Below are 19,234 nucleotides of genomic sequence, written 5' to 3' on the forward strand. Positions count from 1 at the left end.
ATTCATACTACTACCACTGTTATTCATGATGTTAACACTGTTATTCATAATAATGTTACCACTGTTATTCATGATGTTACCACTGTTATCCTTTCGTTTCCCACTGTTATTCATAATGTTACCACTGTTAACCTTACGTTTCCCACTCTTATTCATAATGTTACCACTGTTACTCATTATATTACCACTGTTACTCATAATGTTACCACTCTTATTCATGATATTAGCACTGTTGTTCACGATGTTAGCACTGTTATTCATAATAATGTTACCACTGTTATTCATGATGTTACCACTGTTATTCATGATATTACCACTTTTACTCTTAATGTTACCACTGTTATTCATGATGTTACCACTGTTATCCTTACGGTTCCCACTGTTATGCATAATGTTACCACTGTTACTCATAATGTTACCACTGTTATTTATAATGTTACCACTGTTATTCATATTGTTAACACTGTTATTGATATTGTTACCACTGTTAACCGTGATATTACCACTGTTACTCGTGTTACCACTGTTATTCATACTACTACCACTGTTATTCATGATGTTAACACTGTTATTCATAATATTGTTACCACTGTTATTCATGATGTTACCACTGTTATCCTTTCGTTTCCCACTGTTATTTATAATGTTACCACTGTTAACCTTATGTTTCCCACTCTTATTCATAATGTTACCACTGTTACTCATGATATTACCACTGTTACTCATAATGTTACCACTGTTATTCATGATATTAGCACTGTTGTTCACGATGTTAGCACTGTTATTCATAATAATGTTACCACTGTTATTCATGATGTTACCACTGCTATTCATAATGTTACCACTGTTATTCATGATGTTACCACTGTTATTCATGATGTTACCACTGTTATTCATGATGTTACCACTGCTCTTCATGATGTTACCACTGTTATTCATAATGTTACCACTATTACTTGTGATGTTACCACTGTTATTCATAATGTTACCACTCTTACTAATGATGTTACCACTCTTACTCATACCGTGACCACTGTTATTCGTGATGTTACCGCTGTTATTCATAATGTCACCACTATTACTTGTGATGTTACCACTGTTATTCATAATGTTACCACTCTTACTAATGATGTTACCACTCTTACTCATACTGTGACCACTGTTATTCATAATGTTACCACTGCTATTCATAATGTTACCACTGTTATTCATGATGTTACCACTGCTATTCATGATGTTACCACTGTTATTCATAATGTTACCACTATTACTTGTGATGTTACCACTGTTATTCATAATGTTACCACTCTTACTAATGATGTTACCACTCTTACTCATACTGTGACCACTGTTATTCATGATGTTACCGCTGTTACTCATAATGTTACCACTTTTACTCATAATGTTACCACTGTTATTCATGTTTCCCATTGTTATTCATATAATTATTTACACTTTTGGCTGCCTTGCAGTCTGGAGGTGATTGTGTCGTCAATCCTCTCCCAAAAAAAGCAGCAGAATTTAAAGCGCGGTCGAGCGGAAAGATTTAAAGAGATGAAAAGTGAAATGATTCAGGGTGCGTCGTAAACACCACTCACCACACGCTGCTAAATGAGTGTGGCATTATTACTGTGAGCTACGGCAGCCACCCGTAATTACCGCGCAGTGCCAAGATGAGCAGGTAGTGTAAGATCCACTTCATCTTTGCACATTTTATGGGGACACTTTTTGATGTGACACAACAGTTACGGGAACGTCCTAGAAGATGACGACACGGGCAGTCAAGGAAGTGTTAATATTATAATCATATTCAATATTTACATACTTTCCAGTTGAAACTTTCCACCAGGAACTCAGAAATTCCGACTTACCAGTAGAAATGCAATGCACAGATAGTCTGAAAATTAGTACTTGTAATGCCTCAGCCTTCCCGGTAAGGTTTATTCAGGTGTACTGGAGAGGAGGCTACGTCGGATAGTCGAACCTCGGATTCAGGAGGAACAGTGTGGTTTTCGTCCTGGTCGTGGAACTGTGGACCAGCTCTATACTCTCGGCAGGGTTCTTGAGGGTGCATGGGAGTTTGCCCAACCAGTCTGCATGTGCTTTGTGGACTTGGAGAAGGCATTCGACCGTGTCCCTCGGGAAGTCCTGTGGGGAGTGCTCAGAGAGTATGGGGTATCGGACTGTCTTATTGTGGCGGTCCGCTCCCTGTACGATCAGTGTCAGAGCTTGGTCCGCATTGCTGGCAGTAAGTCGAACACATTTCCAGTGAGGGTTGGACTCCGCCAAGGCTGTCCTTTGTCACCGATTCTGTTCATAACTTTTATGGACAGAATTTCTAGGCGCAGTCAAGGCGTTGAGGGGTTCCGGTTTGGTAACCGCAGGATTAGGTCTCTGCTTTTTGCAGATGATGTGGTCCTGATGGGTTCATCTGGCCGGGATCTTCAGCTCTCACTGGATCGGTTCGCAGCCGAGTGTGAAGCGACCGGAATGAGAATCAGCACCTCCAAGTCCGAGTCCATGGTTCTCGCCCGGAAAAGGGTGGAATGCCATCTCCGGGTTGGGGTGGAGACCCTGCCCCAAGTGGAGGAGTTCAAGTACCTAGGAGTCTTGTTCACGAGTGAGGGAAGAGTGGATCGTGAGATCGACAGGCGGATCGGTGCGGCGTCTTCAGTAATGCGGACGTTGTACCGATCCGTTGTGGTGAAGAAGGAGCTGAGCCGGAAGGCAAAGCTCTCAATTTACCGGTCGATCTACGTTCCCATCCTCACCTATTGTCATGAGCTTTGGGTCATGACCGAAAGGATAAGATCACGGGTACAAGCGGCCGAAATGAGTTTCCTCCGCCGTGTGGCGGGGCTCTCCCTTAGAGATAGGGTGAGAAGCTCTGCCATCCGGGAGGAACTCAAAGTGAAGCCGCTGCTCCTTCACATCGAGAGGAGCCAGATGAGGTGGTTCGGGCATCTGGTCAGGATGCCACCCGAACGCCTCCCTAGGGAGGTGTTTAGGACACGTCCAACCGGTAGGAGGCCACGGGGAAGACCCAGGACACGTTGGGAAGACTATGTCTCCCGGCTGGCCTGGGAACGCCTCGGGATCCCCCGGGAAGAGCTAGACGAAGTGGCTGGGGAGAGGAAAGTCTGGGTTTCCCTGCTTAGGCTGTTGCCCCCGCGACCCGACCTCGGATAAGCGGAAGATGATGGATGGATGGATGGATGTCACAGCCGATGGCTAACATTAGCGACTATTGTTGTTAATGGTTAATATTACACTTGGTGGTCAAACACCGACTGGGTCGCTGGGAGACGAACCGTCACATCACGGTCCAGGCAGGGACTTCAGCTTATAGCGCTAGCTACTTCTTGTGGCTTGTGCAGCCCTTTGAGACACTTGTAATATAGGGCTATATAAGTAAACATTGATGGATGGTTAACCAACCGCCGACCAGCTCGCTCAGGGGCGTCCAATCTTTTTCTCCACAGAAATATATTGCGTGGAGCCACTTTGAAAGATTTTGAACATTAAAGGCCTACTGAAATGAGATTTTCTTATTCAAACGGGGATAGCAGGTACATTCTATATGTCATACTTGACCATTTCACGATATTGCCATATTTTTGCTGAAAGGATTTAGTAGAGAACATCCACGATAAAGTTCGCAACTTTTGGTCGCTAATAAAAAAGCCTTGCCTGTACCGGACGTAGCAGACGATGTGCGCGTGACGTCACGGGTTGTGGAGATCCTCACATCCTCATATTGTTTACAATAATGGCCACCAGCAGCAATAGCGATTCGGACCGAGAAAGCGACGTTTTTCCCATTAATTTGAGCGAGGATGAAAGATTTGTGGATGAGGAAAGTGAAGGTGAAGGACTAGAAGAAAAAAAGACGAGGGCAGTGGGAGCGATTCAGATGTTATTAGACACATTTACTAGGATAATTCTGGAAAATCCCTTATCTGCTTATTGTGTTACTAGTGCTTTAGTGAGATCATATGGTCGTACCTGTACAACCTGAGAGTCGGAGGGGTGTGGTGACCACCAGTGTCTCCGAGGGAAGCCACGTTTCTCGACGAGGGAAGGCAGGTGGGCTGAGATTATTATTTTTTCCCCTTCTCCACGGTGTAAGTATCCGACGACCGGGGGCGGACGGTGGGAGGAGGCAAGAGAGTCCGCAGCTGCAGGAGGAACGACGCAAGCTATCCGCTCATGTTTACGGTAAGAGGCGACTTATTACCACCATTTTCTCACCGAAACCTGCCTGTTGACATGTGGTAGGGAACCATGTTCGCTAGACCGCTTTGTTCCATAGTAAAGCTTCACCGTCATCTTTCGGGAATGTAAACAAGGAAACGCCGGCTGTGTTTGTGTTGCTAAAGGCGGCCGCAATACACCGCTTCCCACCTACATCTTTCTTCTTTGACGTCTCCATTATCAATTGAACAAATTGCAAAAGATTCAGCAACACAGATGTCCAGAATGCTGTGTAATTATGCGATTAAAGTAGACAACTTATAGCTGGGAACGGTGCTGGATCAAAATGTCCGCTACAATCCGTGACGTCACGCGCACGTGTCATCATACCGATTTTTTCAACAGGATACTTCGCGCGAAATTTAAAATTGCAATTTAGTAAACTAAACCGGCTGTATTGGCATGTGTTGCAATGTTAATATTTCATCATTGATATATAAACTATCAGACTGCGTGGTCGGTAGTATTGGGTTTCAGTAGGCCTTTAAGGATACAAAAAAACATTTATTGTGCAAAACCCAAAATCAGTGAAGTTCGCACGTTGTGTAAATGGTAAAAAAAACAGAATACAATGATCTGCGAATCCTTTTCAACCTATATTCAATTAAATAGACTGCAAAGACAAGATATTTAACCTCCAAACTGAGCAACTTTGTTATTTTTTGCAAACATTAACTCATTTGGAATTTGATGCCTGCAACGTGTTTCAAAAAAGCTGGCACAAGTGGCAAAAAAGACTGAGAAAGTTGAGGAATGCTCCTCAAACACTTATTTGGAACATCCCACAGGTGAACAGGCAAATTGGGAACAGGTGGGTTCCATGATTGGGTATAAAAGCAGCTTCCATGAAATGCTCAGTAGTTCACAAACAAGGAGGGGGCAAGGGTCACCACTTTGTGAACAAACGTGTGAGCAGTTGTCCAACAGTTTAAGAACAACATTTTTATTGCAAGGAATTTAAGGATTTCACCATCTACGGTCCGTAATATTCTCTCTTTCTTTCTTTCTTTAGTTTATCTTGATAAATCACTGCACATAAGTGCTGATATTATGGCCCTTCGATCCCTCAGGTGGTACTGCATCAAAAAGCGACATCAGTGTGTAAAGGATATCACCACATGGGCTCAGGAACACTCCAGAAAACCACTGTCAGTAACTACAGTTGGTCGCTACATCTGTAAGTGCAAGTTAAAGCTCTGCTATGCAAAGCAAAAGCCATTTATCAACAACACCCAGAAACCCCACCGGCTTCGCTGGGCCCGAGCTCATCTAAGATGGACTGATGCAAAGTGGAAAAGTGTTCTGTGGTCCGACGAGTCCACATTTCAAATAGTTTTTGGAAACTGTGGATGTTGTGTCCTCCAGACCAAAGAGGAAAAAAAAAAAACATCCGGACTGTTCTATGCGCAAAGTTGAAAAGCCAGCGTCTGTGATGGTATGGGGGTGTATTAGTGCCCAAGCATGGGTAACTTACACATCTGTGAAGGCACCATTAATGCTGAAAGGTACATACAGGTTTTGGAGCGACATATGTTGCCATCCAAGCAACGTCTTTTTCATGGACGCCCCTGCTTATTTCAGCAAGACAAAGCCAAACCACGTGTTACAACAGCGTGGCTTCATAGTGAAAGGGTGTGGGTACTAGACTGGCCTGTCTGTAGTCTAGACTTGTCTCCTATTGAAAATGAGCGGTGCATTATGAAGCCTAAAATACCACAACGGAGACCCTGGACTTTTGAAGAACTTAAGCTGTACATCAAGCAAGAATGGGGGAAAAATTCCACCTGAAAAGCTTCAAAAATTGGTCTCCTCAGTTCCCAAACGTTTACTGAGTGTTGTTAAAAGGAAAGGCCATGTAACACAGTGGTAAAAATGCCCCTGTGCCAACTTTTTTGCAATGTGTTGCTGCCATTAAATTCTAAGTTAATAATACGTTTCTCAGTTGGAACATTAAGTATCTTGTCTTTGCAGTCTATTCAATTGAATATAAGTTGAAAAGGATTTGCAAATTATTGTATTCTGTTTATATTTACCATTTACACAACGTCTACATGTGCTTTGTGGACTTAGAGAAGGCATTCGACCGTGTCCCTCGGGAAGTCCTGTGGGGAGTGCTCAGAGAGTATGGGGTATCGGACTGTCTTATTGTGGCGGTCCGCTTCCTGTACGATCAGTGCCAGAGCTTGGTCCGCATTGCCGGCAGTAAGTCGAACACGTTTCCAGTGAGGGTTGGACTCCGCCAAGGCTGTCCTTTGTCACCGATTCTGTTCATAACTTTTATGGACAGAATTTCTAGGCGCAGTCAAGGCGTTGAGGGGTTCCGGTTTGGTAACCGCAGGATTAGGTCTCTGCTTTTTGCAGATGATGTGGTCCTGATGGCTTCATCTGACCGGGATCTTCAGCTCTCGCTGGATCGGTTCGCAGCCGAGTGTGAAGCGACCGGAATGAGAATCAGCACCTCCAAGTCCGACTCCATGGTTCTCGCCCGGAAAAGGGTGGAATGCCATCTCCGGGTTGGGGAGGAGACCCTGCCCCAAGTGGAGGAGTTCAAGTACCTAGGAGTCTTGTTCACGAGCGAGGGAAGAGTGGATCGTGAGATCGACAGGCGGATCGGTGCGGCGTCTTCAGTAATGCGGACGTTGTACCGATCCGTTGTGGTGAAGAAGGAGCTGAGCCGGAAGGCAAAGCTCTCAATTTACCGGTCGATCTACGTTCCCATCCTCACCTATGGTCATGAGCTTTGGGTCATGACCGAAAGGATAAGATCACGGGTACAAGCGGCCGAAATGAGTTTCCTCCGCCGTGTGGCGGGGCTCTCCCTTAGAGATAGGGTGAGAAGCTCTGCCATCCGGGAGGAACTCAAAGTAAAGCCGCTGCTCCTTCACATCGACAGGAGCCAGATGAGGTGGTTCGGGCATCTGGTCAGGATGCCACCCGAACGCCTCCCTAGGGAGGTGATTAGGACACGTCCATCCGGTAGGAAGACCCAGGACACGTTGGGAAGACTATGTCTCCCGGCTGGCCTGGGAACGCCTCGGGATCCCCCGGTAAGAGCTAGACGAAGTGGCTGGGGAGAGGGAAGTCTGGGTTTCCCTGCTTAGGCTGTTGCCCCCGCGACCCGACCTCGGATAAGCGGAAGATGGATGGATGATGGACAACGTGCCAACTTCACTCGTTTTGGGTTTCGTACTTGGAAAAAAAAACATTGTGATCTTAGCTTTTGTGTAATTTATTGGTGACAAAGCAAATAGGTGTTGGAATATGCAATATAGCTGAAATACCTCACTAGCAATTAATTCATAATATTTTTAGAACATGTCGAGGGCCGATAAAACACTCGTTCTGTTCTGTTAAGAAGGCGGACTTTCTTGTGGAATCAATTTTTACTTGTCCAGTTAATGAAATTATGACGGTGAAAGTTCAACCCCAGTTTATTGCCAGTTTAGAAAGACTACATATTGGGGTTTGATTGATTGATTGAGACTTTTATTAGTAGATTGCACAGTACAGTACATATTCCGTACAATTGACCACTAAATGGTAACACCCGAATAAGTTTTCAACTTCTTTAAGTCGGGGTCCACGTTAATCAATTGATGGTGCACCTTTACTCGGAATGTAAATGTCAGGTGACCCAATACTTGTGCCCATAGAGTATAAAAGGAATACGCATCAGTCTTCAGGATGTGACAACAGACATGAGTAGTGTCTCTGTAGGGGAGGGTCCCAGCGCCATGCTGTCAGAAATCATACAATCACCACGTCCCCAAAAAAAAAAAAAAGCATCAATATTTCATGGTATCCCCCCCTCCCCCCTCGTCGCCATGGCGTCTGACCCCACGCCGGGGTGAAATAAGCGTGTTTGTTTTTCATCTCCAATGCTGCAGTGCGCATTCTTTCTGTCTCTCCCTGTTATTTATCCATGCCTCTACCATGTCTGAAAGATGTTTTTTTTTTTTTTTTTTTTTTCCAGGGGTCCCCCACAAATCACTTGAGCAATAACCTTTAAAGCCAAAAAGCGCAGCAGTCATAAAATGTCTGCAATTTTTTTACTCTTTTTTTTTTTTTTCTCCTCGCAGGGCAATTTTACTGCAAGATTAAAGATCCTCACTTTGCAGCAAGTTTCATCTTAAAGGTAATGACTTTCATTATTTTTATGGGCTTTTCACTTCTTTACGACGATCATGCGGTAAGTTTGTGTCCCTGCATGGAGAGACTGGACCCAAATGTAATCTGACACACTTTTAAAACTTAGGTAGTGGGAAATTAAAAAAAAGAGTGTCTTTCTTATATGTTTTTTTTATATTTGATACAAAGTCATGATTTAGTTTAGGGAAATAAGTTTAAAAAAAATTAACTTGCGGCCGTGCCAGCAACATGAGGGTTCCCGGTTCGATCCCCGCTTCCGCCATCCTAGTCACTGCCGTTGTGTCCTTGGGCAAGACACTTTACCCACCAGCTCCAAGTGCCACCCACACTGGTTTAAATGTAACTTAGATATTGGGTTTTCACTATGTAAAGAGCTTTGAGTAACTAGAGAAAAGCGCTATATAAATATAATTCACTTCACTTGTATTTTAAAAGTATGTTTTTGGGGTGTATGTCTGTTTTACTCTCAGTACTTGAGACTATTGAATTCTGCCTAGCAACAGCTAACCCCACAATTAGTGAAGTGAAGTGAATTATATTTATATAGCGCTTTTCTCAAATTGACTCAAAGCGCTTTACATAGTGAAACCCAATATCTAAGTTACATTTAAACCAGTGTGGGTGCCACTGAGAGCAGGTGGGTAAAGTGTCTTGCCCAAGGACACACCGGCAGTGACTAGGATGGCAGAAGCGGGGATCGAACCTGCAACCCTCAAGTTGCTGGCACGGCCGCTCTACCAACCGAGCTATGCCGCCAATTATATGATGTAATAAAAACAAATAATATAACTCTAAAATTAACTATATATATATATATATATATATATATATATATATATATATTATCAGTTGCAGTGCATGTATGGAACCTTTGAAATCTAATTACTCCACATGAGGGGCAGATGCCACAGTGCCCCACCACATCCAAAAGATTATCCTACTTTTTCTTCTACATAATGTAAATAATAGCGATTAGTACAAATAAATGTGCACAATTAAAGTTGTCACCTATTTTCGAAAGGAAATTCCTTTAGTACATCTGTCTTACATCCCGTTCCTGAGCGCTATGGATTCTGCCTAGCAACAGGTGACTTACGCAAATAAGTGACATAATAGGGAAAAAACTATTTGACCAATACGGTTGTGTAGCTAGCGAACCATCTAAAAATAAACAATATATACTGTCTGTGTTGGCCCTGCAATGAGGTGGCGACTTGTCCAGGGTGTACCCCGCCTTCCGCCCGATTGTAGCTGAGATAGGCGCCAGCGCCCCCCGCGACCCCAAAAGGGAATAAGCGGTAGAAAATGGATGGATGGATGGAGGGGCAGATGCCACAGTGCCCCACCACATCCAAAAGATTATCCTACTTTTTCTTCTACATAATGTAAATAATAGCGATTAGTACAAATAAATGTGCACAATTAAAGTTGTCACCTATTTTCGAAAGGAAATTCCTTTAGTACATCTGTCTTACATCCCGTTCCTGAGCGCTATGGATTCTGCCTAGCAACAGGTGACTTACGCAAATAAGTGACATAATAGGGAAAAAACTATTTGACCAATACGGTTGTGTAGCTAGCGAACCATCTAAAAATAAACAATATATACTATCTGTGTTGGCCCTGCAATGAGGTGGCGACTTGTCCAGGGTGTACCCCGCCTTCCGCCCGATTGTAGCTGAGATAGGCGCCAGCGCCCCCCGCGACCCCAAAAGGGAATAAGCGGTAGAAAATGGATGGATGGATGGAGGGGCAGATGCCACAGTGCCCCACCACATCCAAAAGATTATCCTACTTTTTCTTCTACATAATGTAAATAATAGCGATTAGTACAAATAAATGTGCACAATTAAAGTTGTCACCTATTTTCGAAAGGAAATTCCTTTAGTACATCTGTCTTACATCCCGTTCCTGAGCACTATGGATTCTGCCTAGCAACAGGTGACTTACACAAATAAGTGACGTAATAGGGAAAAAAACTATTTGACCAATACGGTTGTGTAGCTAGCGAACCATCTAAAAATAAACAATATATACTATCTGTGTTGGCCCTGCAATGAGGTGGCGACTTGTGCAGGGTGTACCCCGCCTTCCGCCCGATTGTAGCTGAGATAGCCCCCTCGACTCTGGAAGGGACAAACGGTAGGAAATGGATGGATGGATGGATAGGGGCAGATGCCACAGTGCCCCACCACATCCAGAAGATGGTGCTACTTTTTCCTCCACATAATGTGTCGTGTAAATAATTACCGATTAGTACAAATAAAAGTGAAGTGAATTGTGAAGTGAATTATATTTATATAGCGCTTTTCTCTAGTGACTCACAACGCTTTACATGTACAAATAAAAGTGAAGGGGATTATATTTATATAGCGCTTTTCTCTAGTGACTCAAAGCGCTTTACATAGTGAAACCCAATATCTAAGTTACATTTAAACCAGTGTGGGTGGCACTGGGAGCATGTGGGGATAGTGTCTTGCCCAAGGACACAACGGCAGTGACTAGGATGGCGGAAGCGGGAATTGAACCTGCAACCCTCAAGTTGCTGGCACGGCCGCTCTACCAACCGAGCTATGCCGCCCCAAAAGTGTACAAATAAACTTGTTACCTATTTTCTAAAGCAAATTCCTTTACTACATCTGTCTTACATCCCGTTCCTGAGCACTATGGATTCTGCCTAGCAACAGGTGACTTATGCAAATAAGTGACGTAATAGTGAAAACAACTATTTCACCAATGCGGTTGTTGTGTAGCTAGCGGGCCTTCTGAAAATAAACACTACTATCTGTGTTGGCCCTGCGATGAGGTGGCGACTCTGGAAGGGACAGGCGGTAGGAAATGGATGGATGGATAGGGGCAGATGCCACAGTGCCCCACCACATCCAGAAGATGGGGCTACTTTTTCCTCCACAAAATGTGTCGTGTAAATAACACCGATTAGTACAAATAAATGTGCACAATTAAAGTTGTCACCTGTTTTCGAAAGGAAATTCCTTTAGTACATCTGTCTTACATCCCGTTCCTGAGCGCTATGGATTCTGCCTAGCAACAGGTGATTTACACAAATAAGTGACGTAATAGGGAAAAAACTATTTGACCAATGCGGTTGTTGTGTGCTAGCGAACCATCTAAAAATAAACACTATACTATCTGTGTTGGCCCTGCGATGAGGTAGCGACTTGTGCAGGGTGTGCACCGCCTTCCGCACAAATGCAGCTGGGATAGGCTCCAGCCCCTTTACGAACGGAAAGGGACAAGCGGTAGGAAATGGATGGATAGGGGCAGATGCCACAGTGCCCCACCACATCCAGAAGATGGTGCTATTTTTTCCTCCACAAAATGTGTCGTGTAAATAATTACCGATTAGTACAAATAAATGTGAACAAATAAACTTGTCACCTATTTTCGAAAAGCAAATTCCTTTAGTGCATCCGTCTTCCTGAGCACTATGGATTCTGCCTAGCAACAGGTGACTTACGCAAATAAGTGTTATAATAGGGAAACACTATCTGACCAATGCGGTTGTTGTGTAGCTAGCGGGCCATCTGAAAATGAACACTATATACTATCTGTGTTGGCCCTGCGATGAGGTGGCAACTTGTCCAGGGTTTACCGCGCCTTCCACCCGAATACAGCTGAGATAGGCTCCTACCCCCCCCCCCCCCCTCCCCCAAGCAATTGTAATTTTCCTGAGGGAACTCTCCTAAAGGAATCAATAAAGTACTATCTATCTATCTATCTATCTATCTATCTATCTATCTATCTATCTATCTATCTATCTATCTATCTAACCGACCCTCCGACCCTGTAAGGGACAAGCGGTAGACTGCATTGTGCCGAGTGTGAAATTTGGTGGAGGAGGAATTATGGTGTGGGGTTGTTTTTCAGGAGTTGGGCTTAACCCCTTAGTTCCAGTGAAAGGAACTTTGAATGCTTGAGAATACCAAAACATTTTGGACAATTCCATGCTCCCACCCTTGTGGGAACAGTTTAGAGCGGGCCCCTTCCTCTTCCAACATGACTGTGGACCAGTGCACACACTAAGGTCCATAAAGACATGGATGACCGAGTCTAGTGTGGATGAACTTGACTGGCCTGCACAGAGTCCTGACCTGAACCCGATAGAACACCTTTGGGATGAATTAGAACGGAGACTGAAAGCCAGGTCTTCTCAACCAACATCACCAATGCGCTTTTGGAAGAATGGTCTAAAATTCTTATAAACACACGCTGCAACCTTGTGGACAGCCTTCCCAGAAGAGTTGAAGCTGTAATAGCTGCAAAAGGTGGACCCACATCATATTGAACCATATGGGTTAGGAATGGGATGGCACTTCAAGTTCTTATGTGAGTCAAGGCAGGTGGTCAAATACTTTTGGCAATATAGTTTATTTTAATTTCTGCAGTAGTCAGTCTTACATCCCGTTCTAGAGCACTGGGAAGTCTGCTTAGCAACAAGTGAACCCTAAACATCTGACATTATGGAGAAAAATTCTGTTCACTTTTTAAACTGCCTGAGTTAAAATCCAGCAAGTTCGCTAGATATGACAAACCACTAATTTTCTTGTGTAAAAGGTGGCCGTATACTTTTTTTTGTTGTTTTTAACACTTTTCCCTCCCGTTCTTGTAACACTCAACAACACCCGGCATGGCGGTTGCCTTTAACCTTAACACATTCGTCCCTCTTGTTTTTCACACATTCTATGGTGGCTGGCGAACTATAAAAAAAGAAAAAAAAAACAACCAATCACACGCTTGTGTAACCACAGCTGTGGTGTGTTGCATCGAAACTTGGTGTGTGGCAAATCACAGCTGGAAAGTGGTATCCAGCTCCCATATTTGGACCAAGTTGTATTCTTAGTAGGGCTGTCCCAATCTGGTATTGATATCAGCGACATAATACGTATCGGATTATATCGGCTTGGATCTAAACTCAGATATAAACTCTGAACAAGCAACTACACAACAGCTAAGCACAAAAACTGAACATACAGTGCGGCAAAAAAGTATTTAGTCAGCCACCGATTGTGCAAGTTCTCCCACTTAAAATGATGACCGAGGTCTGTAATTTTCATCAAAGGTACACTTCAACTGTGAGAGACAGAATGTGATCCAGGAATTCACATTGTAGGAATTTTAAAGAATTTATTTGTAAATTGTGGTGGAAAATAAGTATTTGGTCAACCATTCAAAGCTCTCACTGATGGAAGGAGGTTTTGGCTCAAAATCTCACGATACATGGCCCCATTCATTCTTTCCTTAACACGGATCAATCGTCCTGTCCCCTTAGCAGAAAAACAGCCCCAAAGCATGATGTTTCCACCCCCATGATTCACAGTAGGTATGGTGTTCTTGGGATGCAACTCAGTATTCTTCTTCCTCCAAACACGACGAGTTGAGTTTATACCAAAATGGATACATGGATGATACAGCAGAGGATTGGGAGAATGTCATGTGGTCAGATGAAACCAAAATAGAACTTTTTGGTATAAACTCAACTCGTCGTGTTTAGAGGAAGAATAATACTGAGTTGCATCCCAGGAACACCATAACTACTGTGAAGCAGGGGAGTGGAAACATCATGCTTTGGGGCTGTTTTTCTGCTAAAGGGACAGGACGATTGATCCGTGTTAAGGAAAGAATGAATGGGGCCATGTATCGTGAGATTTTGAGCCAAAACCTCCTTCCATCAGTGAGGGCTTTGAATGGTGGACCAAATACTTATTTTCCACCATAATTCACAAATTATTTAAAATCCCTACAATGTGAAATACTGGATTTTCCCCCCACATTCTGTCTCTCACAGTTGAAGTGTACCTATGATGAAAATTACAGACCTCCGTCATCATTTGAAGTGAGGGAACTTGCACAATCGGTGGCTGACTAAATACTTTTTTGCCCCAGTGTACATGTTCTGTCATCTGAATTGACCAATACTGTGATCCAAAACAGCTCATTTGTCAATATAAACAAGTATCAAATATTATAGTTGCATATTACTTACACATACAAAGTCTCCAGGGCAGAAGAGAATTAGAAACTATCCAATAACAAACGTGTCTGTATCAATCAATTTACTGCATCCATTATCTACCGCTTGTCCCTTTTACTGTATCATGAGCTCAATTTAATGAATGAACGTGGCCAAAATGTGTTGCCAAAGAAGTGGGTAGTATCTCACTACATTTATTTAGTTATATACTTAGGGGTATTGGGAATGATTTCCGATTTTTGGTGAATTCTTGTGAAATTTCCACTGTCATGTTACTCTTTAGGGCTTCACGGTGGCAGAGGGGTTAGTGCGTCTGCCTCACAATACGAAGTTCCTGCAGTCCTGGGTTCAAATCCAGGCTCGGGATCTTTCTGTGTGGAGTTTGCATGTTCTCCCCGTGAATGCGTGGGTTCCCTCTGGGTACCCCGGCTTCCTCCCACTTCCAAAGACATGCACCTGGGGATAGGTTGATTGGCAACACTAAATTGGCCCTAGTGTGTGAATGTGAGTGTGAATGTTGTCTGTCTATCTGTGTTGGCCCTGCCATGAGGTGGCGACTTGTCTAGGGTGTACCCCGCCTTCCGCCCGATTGTAGCTGAGATAGGCGCCAGCGCCCCCCGCGACCCCAAAAGGGAATAAGCAGTAGAAAATGGATGGATGGATGGATATACTTAGGTAAACTTTTGGATAAATTGCACTTGTCGGTATAGTTTTAATGCAAGGGGAACTGCACTTTTTGTTTTATTTTATTTTGCCTATCATTCATAATTGTTATAAAAGACAACAACACACATTTATTGTTGTATGTTTTGGTTTTTAAAGATGATAAAAAACGCTTGGATGATGTGGCTGTTGTAGCCTTCAAAGCACTCTAAGACTCTAACATGGCTAAAGGACGCTAGTGTTGTGATCCGCTTCTTGGATCACATTTTTATTTCGGTTTTTGAGTCCTTTTGTATTCTTGGTTTGTTTTGGATTCTTAGTTTGTGCACTTCCTTTTTTGTTTCGTATTTATTCCACCTGCTACTTTCGGTTGACGCTCACCTGTGTTTTGATTACTACCTGTATTTAAGCCTGCCTTCTCCCTTTGTTCAGCCTGGATATTTTGTTTGCGGTGGTTATATTCCCATGTCTAGTTCCGTGCTAAGTTTTATCTTAACTTCCCGTGCGTTCGGCGCGCGCCTTTTTTTTGTTCATTTCGTCTGCTTTGTACCAGTGTAATCATCCTTTTTGTATTAAAACAAGCTCTTACCTGCCAATCTTGTCCGATCTGGTCCTCTTGCATCTTGGGGTGACTCAACGCGCATCCACAATGCGTTTCCATCGTGACAGCATTAAGAAAACAACAACAAAGTATTCTGTAAACAAATATAAAATGTCATCCTTTCCAAATACAACTGTTAATAAGGAAATAATACAAAATATTAGTGAAAATGTTCCCTGGGTGTCATTTTAGACCCAACACTTGGCTTTAAAAAAACCGATATGCCAGAGTCTTAAGTACAACATAAAAATGTTGAAATGTATAACATTTTTTTAAATTGTGACTTTTGTCCAATAAAATTACGACTCTTTTCATAAAATTGCCAACATTTCAAGCTTTTCTTGTAAAATTGTGATTGGTTAAATCCTGAGATGGGTAGGTTGGGAGTTAAAACCCTGGCCGAGTCATACCAAAGACTATAAAAATGGGACCCATTACCTCCCTGCTTGGCACTCAGCATCAAGGGTTGGAATTGAGGGTAAAATCACCAAAAATGATTCCCGGGCGCGGCCACTGCTGCTGCTCACTGCTCCCCTCACCTCCCAGGGGGTGATCAAGGGTGATGGGTCAAATGTGTGTGTGTGTGTGTGTGAGACAATCATTAACTTTCCTTATTGGATCCATGATTTATGTTCAAACACACACACACACACACACACACACACACACACACACACACACACCAAATATGGTTGTAGTGCAAGTAACATGAAAAAAAAATAGATTAAATAAATTTAGATTTACTACCAATCGCTCAGCCATCCATCCATTTCCTACCGCTTTTCCCTTTTGAGGCCGCTGGGGCCTATCTCAGCTGCATTCGGGCGGAAGGCTGCGTACACCCTGGACAAGTCGCCACCTCATCGCACAATTGAGTATTTTTTTTCCGCTGAACTATTCTTACTCAAGTAAATATTTGGATGACTACCTTTTACTTGAGTCACATTACTCTAAAGAATGGGTATCAAACGTACGGCCCAAGGGCCAAATCAGGGTCGCGAACGGGTTTTATCCGAACCTTGGGAAGTATAAAAATGAGCCGAATTTTTGAATGAAAGAAACCGCTGTTATAAATGTGTCCACTAGATGTCACAATAGTAATTCTTTGTATATTTGTAGCTGATGCTACATATGTAAAAAATATTAAACCATATGTTAGTGCACCAGTTGAAGAAAATGAGCAAACTACATAAAAAAATCCTGTAATTTGATTTCAATATATTTTTTTTTCTTGATAGATTGAAAATGAACACCAATGACTGATGAACATTATCACACCATTTATTCAGAAAGTATAAATAACGACAAATAAAGGTAGAATACTATTAACCTCAACATGTAAGTGTAAAAAATATATATATATTAATTTGTACATTTTCAGAATGTGCTTGTTCTATTAAAAAAAAAAAGAAACATTTTTTAAGTTGTCTTTATTTTTAAGTTATCGTGCCGTGATTTTACCAGTCCGGCCCACTTGGGGGTGGCCATTTGGCCCCCGATCTAAAATGATTTAGACACCCTTGCTCTAAAGTAACAGTACTCTTACTTGAGTACACATTTTTGGCTCCTCCACCCCCAAACTGACTGCATATTATATTTCTTGCTGGCGTCGAGGCTAATAACCTTGTAACAGCTCGTTAGCTCACTAATAACAATTTAAACTATAAATTGCATTTTACACTTTTCTTTTATTTTAAAGACACTGTGTAAAAAACCTACAAGGCAAAAATTGAGGAGCTGAGTATTTACAATTAGACATGACAAACACAAAAATGGTTCACTAGGTAGAATATAATAGAATAGAATGTACTTTATTGTCAATATATTTGCATATAACGAGATTAAGGACTCCAATTTAAGGTGCGGTAGTGGAAACAAATATCGGATAAAAAAAAATCACCTAAGTAATAAAGATGAAAAATAGGAATGGAAATAAATAGACTACTATTCAATAAAAACAATAAGCCAATCTTAGCAGTGAGCTTTGATCTAAATTCCTCAACCTCAATGTAAGGGGCAGCGCCCTCTGGTGGCGGATATGATAAGTGTGACAATCAACCCCAATCTCCCCTGGTCACTTTATTTTGATCCATTTCATTTAAGTGTTGTGTATTTTTTCAAAGTTTATTCATTCATTTATTATTTTTTTTCGATACCGTTTTTAATGTCAAGCCACATCTTGCAAAACAAACATCTTGCAAAGTGCAAGAAAAGTGGGCCACATTCTCCCCTGGTGTTCATTAGAATTCAGGCGCTTGCATTATGAATGCACTTCCTAACTGTTTTCTTATTTTTTTACTTAATAGTTATGCCTTATCTAAAATTAAAACTGTAGCTGAACCACGGCGCTGTTTTCATGTTTTCATATGAAATTCTCTCAGGTCAATCATTAGGAAAATGCAATGAGAAACCGTTTGGAAAAGATCAGCGCGCATAAAAGTAAATCTCAGCATAAATCTTGGCGGTCACTGCACCTCTTTGGTCCCGATGCAAGTGGACTGTATCGTGAGATTTTGAGCCAAAAACTCCTTCCATCAGTGAGAGCTTTGAATGGTTGACCAAATACTTATTTTCCACCATAATTTACAAATAAATTCTTTAAAATTCCTACAATCTGAATCCTGGATTTTTTTCCCCCACATTCTGTCTCTCACAGTTGAAGTGTACCTATGATGAAAATTACGGCCCCTGGCCCAACATTTTTAACCCAATGCAGCCCCCGAGTCAAAAAGTTTGGGGACCCCTGCTCTCGAGAGCCACTTTAGAAATTTAATTTTCATGACCCCAAAATGATAAAAAAAACAAAACATTGCCATACCTGATGCGCCTGCAAAATATGGAGACTTTTTGCTCACGTTGAGGACTTCAATAAGGTGTCGAAATTTATAAAACCCAACAATTTCAATAGGGCCCTGGCGGTGCTCTGCTTACTACTTTTGGCTGTCATTCTGATATTTTGGCTTGTTGCCACATCATAAACAACACATTATATTTGTGAAGTTGTTAAAATAAAGAAATAATTTAATAATCATTATTTTTTTATATACAGTATGTTGGGCTGTCGCATGGCTGCAGTTGTGTGTCCCCGAGTATGCAAGAATCCAGGAGAGTAGAGTGAAGGTAAGAATATTTAATACTCATAAGAAAATAACAAAAGCAAACATAAAGCAGTCGTGCAGATAAACGTTCTCAACATAATATTATCATCGAGCACTGAGGAGTGCTCGAGTGAAACATAAATAGACACTAGTGTGATTGACAGCAGGTGTGAACCGCTGCCAATCAACGAAAAGAGAAAAAACAGTGCTCCGTGAATAAAACAGGAAATACAACAAAATAAGAGCACTGAACAGGAAGTAAATACAAAAACACGAAAAACTAACAGAAATGAAGTGACACATTGTCACACAGTACATAAAAATATGCATATATACTCACACATACACACACACACACAGTTATTCATACATGTATACATACATACGCTCCCACATACATACACAAATACAATACATACCTACACACTCAAAGTTCGTACATCCACACGCACATTCACTGTACAAACATACATATAC

At 42.2% G+C, this 19,234-nt stretch overlaps 1 long non-coding RNA gene across 1 annotated transcript in view; it reads left to right on the plus strand.

The window, feature by feature from the left end:
• The first annotated feature begins 3,862 nt into the window (after positions 1–3,862).
• The window catches only part of LOC133543669 (uncharacterized), a 15,577-nt gene continuing 205 nt past the window's right edge, over positions 3,863–19,234 (plus strand). Inside the window, exons 1-3 of the long non-coding RNA XR_009804470.1 lie at positions 3,863–4,218; positions 8,334–8,389; positions 18,709–19,234. The exon at positions 18,709–19,234 is cut by the window's right edge and continues 205 nt beyond it. This is a non-coding gene — a long non-coding RNA (uncharacterized LOC133543669). The remainder of the gene's footprint in view (positions 4,219–8,333; positions 8,390–18,708) is intronic.

The sequence above is a fragment of the Nerophis ophidion genome, linkage group LG26 (genome assembly GCF_033978795.1).
Source record: "Nerophis ophidion isolate RoL-2023_Sa linkage group LG26, RoL_Noph_v1.0, whole genome shotgun sequence".
Taxonomy (NCBI): Eukaryota; Metazoa; Chordata; class Actinopteri; order Syngnathiformes; family Syngnathidae; genus Nerophis; species Nerophis ophidion.